The sequence below is a fragment of the Perca flavescens genome, chromosome 3, assembly GCF_004354835.1.
Source record: "Perca flavescens isolate YP-PL-M2 chromosome 3, PFLA_1.0, whole genome shotgun sequence".
In the NCBI taxonomy this organism is placed as follows: Eukaryota; Metazoa; Chordata; class Actinopteri; order Perciformes; family Percidae; genus Perca; species Perca flavescens.
The window spans coordinates 1,667,192-1,672,413 of NC_041333.1; positions in this window are offsets into that span (position 1 = coordinate 1,667,192).

The following is a 5,222-nucleotide window of genomic DNA, read 5'->3' on the forward strand; positions in this document are numbered from 1 at the left end:
TCCAAGGTTCCAATTAGGTTGATCTTCAAGTTCAAAAAGCAACAGAAAACAAGTAACAAGGTTCCAAAGCAAAAGAAGAAAAAAAAAACCCATCTATGCATCTATGAACAACAGATTGCTTGAGGTATGTCTACACACAAAGGGTTCAAGGCAGGTACAGGATTGAGTTGCAGGCCATCTGTGTTTTGGAAGCACTCAGAGCCCAACACACACTAGTTACGCACATAAAAAAGAAATAAATAGTTTTTAAAAATTCTGCTTCTGGTCGCGTTTACATAGAGCAGATTCTGTCTTCACATAGGATTGCTTTTCTTGTTGGTTGATGGTTAACATGCAGACTCCACAAGTTACTTTTTAATAAAGAGCATGTTAAATGACCAGTAGCTAATGTATTTAGGCCAAGTACCTACATTTTATTATTATTATTTTTAGAATGCATAGCTGCTTCTACATAGGGTGTAGAATACACAACATCTGTACCCAAGCTGAATATTTAGGTAAGAAAAGATTAGCGCTGAAAGGATAAGTTGATTAATAGATGGACAGAAAATAAATCAGCAGTTGTTTAAGTCATTTGTCAGTTTTTCAAACATTCGCAGGTTCCCGTTTCTCCAATGTGACAATTTACTGCTTGTATCTGTTTAATATCACTGTAAAATGATTGGGTTGTAGGCTGTTGGCTGGACATAACGTGCAAAATCATCACCTTGTGCTCTGACTCTAAAAGAAAGGATTAATCAGTTATTCAAGAATATAATTGTCTGATTAATCAACAATGAAAATAACTTTTTTTAGAAGCCCTAATAAAAGGCAGAGATTGTCCACCTTGGCCTGGCGAATGTACTATTGTCAACGTTAAGCAGTAACATGGTCAATATCATTCCCCCACACTGTCATTAAGGCCTCAGCAGCACAGTTGTAGTCCTTTTAAAGAAGAACGATGCCCAGCCTCAGACTAGTTTTGTGACACAAAGCTCAATATATGGAAAGTGATGGTCAATAACACCATGTTTTAATTCAAACAGGTGGAAAATTATGTGGCTTCTGGAGTCATTTATCAAATGTGAAGCAATGACGGAAATATATAGAGAGATAAAGGCTGAGAGAGAGAGAGATGAAATGCAAATTTTTTTGCTGCTTGTCCCAGCAGCTGGTCTAGCTGTTTGACATGAGTGATGAATGGTGTTGCATTGGTACTGCTGCCCTCTCACCTCAACTCATTGTCACCAGTCCAGAGACAAAGGGGAGGAGAAGCAGGAAGGGGGGTGGGGGGGGGAATCCTGCAGCACAGGCAGTAGCTGCTTCCTTTAATCAATCCACACACACACACGCTCTCTCTAGCAGCGCAAAGACATCAAAGCACACACGCATGCATCCTCACTCACGGCCTGATAACTTGTATCTTACTGCAGTGTGTATTTGCTGAGCAAAGCTTATTTTCTTCTGCCTGGCTAACCAGTTTTTGCTCTCTCCACAGACCGTGTCCACCAACTGTCTGATGCAACAATTACACGGCCGTGTGAAAGCGCAGGCTTCTGGGAGCATGCAGAGGAACAGGTACATCATCGCAAACTGCATATCTGCTGCATGTTCTAGTGGAGGTGAGAAATGAAGAAGAGGTGGAAGAGTGCACACTGGTAAACAGTTGGAAATAAAAGATGGTAGCGGAGAGGGAAAGTTGCTTGGTTGGCAAGGAGTGGAGTCATTACTTGTCCAACCCCCCAGGCACAGGCAGAGGAAGAGGTGTGAAATGGAAGCAGGTCCTGCCTAGTCTGCACTGATGGGTTTGTTTAAAGGGTCAGAATAGTTCGCTGAACCGTTCCTATGAATATGAAAACAAAAACCTCCCAACCATGTAATCATGAATATCATGAAAATGAGTTATTCACGCAACATTATTCTTTGACGCTGTGTTATAAATGTTAACCCATGCATAAATGGACCAACAATTCAAAATCAAAAAGGTTCTTCCTCAACAGTATTAAGTTTACCAAATGTCATGTTAGGGCTGCTCGATTATGGAAAAAAAATTATAATCACGATTATTTTAGTCACCATTATTTAACACAATTACTCATTGTCTTTAGCAAAGATGTTGCATTTATTAAACTTAAAAAGCAGCGAAACAAACAAATCAACAGTGAAAACAACTTGAACAGTGAAATTTCCCTTCATACGTTCGCAGTTTGAAATGTTTTTTCCATTCAAATCACGGTTATTGTGATCAATAGAAACTGAAATCGTAATTGCGATTACAATTTTGCTTAATTGCACAGCCCTACGTCATGTAAGAACATCTTTCATAATCGGGGTAATAGATTAAGAGAAACCGTTTTTAACAGCTAGATTTCTGTCGGAGAAACATCATTTCTTTGCAATGTGAATAATAGTTTCTAACAGGGCTTTAACATGTGCATGACAAACACTTCAAACAGGTAAAGTATAGGCTAACTGTGACAGCAGCAAAGGAAGGTAAGAGAAGACCATCACTGGATGCAGCACAACCTCGTATTCAAAATAATAACATCCAACTAAAATTAAACCTGACACTAAAGCAAACTAGAAAATGCATTTCCTGCAGAAAATGCGTGGGAATGCTGAATAGCTGAATTGCTAAAGCTAAACTGGATGAATAGCTCAAATCCGTAAGAAGAAGTTGAAGTAGTGAGAATAGTTGAAAAAGTGGAAATCGTTAAAAAGTTCAAAGTTGACACTAAACTGATTTGTTGGCTATAAAAGTTGAAAAATGACAAAATATGTAGAACATTGTGAGGTCTTTAGCTGAAGCTGAAGAATAGTTGAAAAAGTGGAAATTGGTTCAATAAATATGAATTTCATTGAAAAGTTGAAGAACACCACTAATAAAATATAATATATAATAATAAAATCATTTCTTGAAATACATTTGTAGAAAAGCGGCAAGCTAAACTGTAATACTGTCAAAAGTGGAAGTTTCAATAAATTGACTAAAAAGACTTATCAGCCATATCCATTGCATAGAACAAACAAGAGAGAAAGAGAGGGATAGAGAGGAAAGGAGAGAGAGAGGAAAGAAAGATAGAGAAATAGAGAGGGGGGGGAGGGAGGGAGGAGGGAGAGGGAGAGAGGAGAGATGGAGAGAGAAGGAGAGAGAGGAGAGGGAGAGAGAGAAGGGGAGAGAGAGGGGATGAGAGAGAGAGAGGGGGAAAGACAAAGAGAGAGAAAGAGAAGGAGAGAGAGAAGGAGAGACAAAGAGAGAGAGAGAGAGAGAGAGAGAAAGAGAGAGAGAGAAAGAGAGAGAAAGAGGATAGAGAGGGAGAGAGAGAGGCAAACGGAAAGAAAGAGAGAGAGAGGGAAAGAGAGATAGAGAGAGAGAAAGGAAGAGAGGGGGAGGTAGAGACAGGGAGGGAGAAGGAGGGATGGAGAGAGGAAAGAAAAGAGAGAGAGAGAGGGATAGAGAGAGAAAGAGAGAGAGACGGATAGAGAGGGAGAGAGAGGCAGGTGGAAAAAGAGAGATAGAGAGGGGGAGCGAGAGAAGACAGACAGACAGACCAGAACAAGAGAATAGAAGAGAGAAGGCAGACTAAAGTTCATATTCCTGCCTGTAGTATCTGGGTGTGTATCTGTTGTCATGGTAACGACTGGCCAGTGAATGTTTGTAGTAGTTGAAGTAGTGAGAGTAGTAGAAAAAGTGGAAATCGTTTTAAGAAGTATGAATTTCATTAAAAAGCTAAAAGTTGACGCTAAACTGAACTGTTGGCTTCAAAAGTTGAAAAATGACAAAATATGTAGAACATTGTGAGGTCTGAGAGGGAGAGACAAAGAGAGAGAAAGAGAAGGAAAGAGAGAGAGGGAGAGAGAGAGAGAGAGAGAGAGAGAGAGAGAGAGAGAGAGAAAGAGAGAGAGAGAGAGAGAGGAAGAGAGTGGGGAAGAGAGGGAAGGAGAAGGAGGGATGAAGAGAGAAGGAGAGAGAGAGAAAAGAGAGAGAGAGAGGGGAGAGAAAGAGAGAGAGCAGAGGCAGAGGTAGAGAAAAAGAGACAGAGAGAGAGAGAGAGGGGAAGAGAGAGATGGAGGGAGGGAGAGAGACAGAGAGGGAGGGAAGGAGATAGAGAGGGAGTGAGGGAGACAGAAAAAAAAGGAGAGGAGGGAGGGATACAGACAGAGGGAGAAAGAAGACAGAGGGAGGAAGGGAGACAGAGGGAGGAAGACAGAAGTAGGGTAGGAGACAGCGAGAGACGGAGAATGAGGGAGGAGGAGGGAGACAAAAAAAAAAAAACAGAGGAGGGACGGAGAGAGAAAAGGAGGGAGGAGGGAGACACAGACAGATTAGGAGACAGAAAGAAGTGGAAGGCAACAGATCTAGACTACTGTTCATATTACTGCCTGTAGTATCTGGGTGTGTCTGTGAAAGTGTTGTCATGGTAACGAATGGCCATGTTTACAAACATGCTTTGATGTCTGTAATCAAGTTAACGAGCCTGTCACCTGCTGAATCTGTCAGCTGTGCTGTGCTTCAGCTATTCAGAGTCCCTGAGAGTGAGCTCTCAAACAGAGGCTCAGGCTGCCAAAACTATAACATATCACTCAAATGATGTTATCCTGAGCACCACAAGGCCTTTGTGAACGTATCGGTATAAAATTTATGTTGATAAACTTAAAAATGTGGGCATATCAGCGATCTAAAAAAGTGGTTCGCTGTGCGTTTCGCTGGGAATTGAGGAGAATTTTTAATATGGGAGCCAATGCAGAAAGATTTCAAACTCTTGTCATTTGGAAGCTTGCTGAGCCAAAGGTATAAGATGTGTCAAAAAACCCTAACCCTTTCCTGAAACTAGACAAAAATACCTACGTTTTGATGTATGAACTGTGTATGACAAGTAGATATTGTGGGCGTGAGAGCAGGTTTTAGAGAAGAGACAAAGATTATTTTTTTGAAGCTTCACCCTCTGAGCGATGACATCACCACTCTAAGCAGCGCAATACACACTCTGTTTAATCGATAAACTTTCCTGAAATAATCACTAAACTTAAACAGCTTTTTTCAAAAAACTGTAAAATATATCAACCTGAAAGGTAGAGCCAGATAGCTGAATATTTTGTGAACATTTTAAAGTTTGTTTGGCGCCTGTAGGTGAAAGTATGAAGGAGCTGAAAATTTTTGGGAGCGGAAGAAGATTTTAAGGAGTTGAAGCCTGCTCTCATTCACTTCAATGTTAAAAAAAGTGATAAAAAAGCTTAAAATT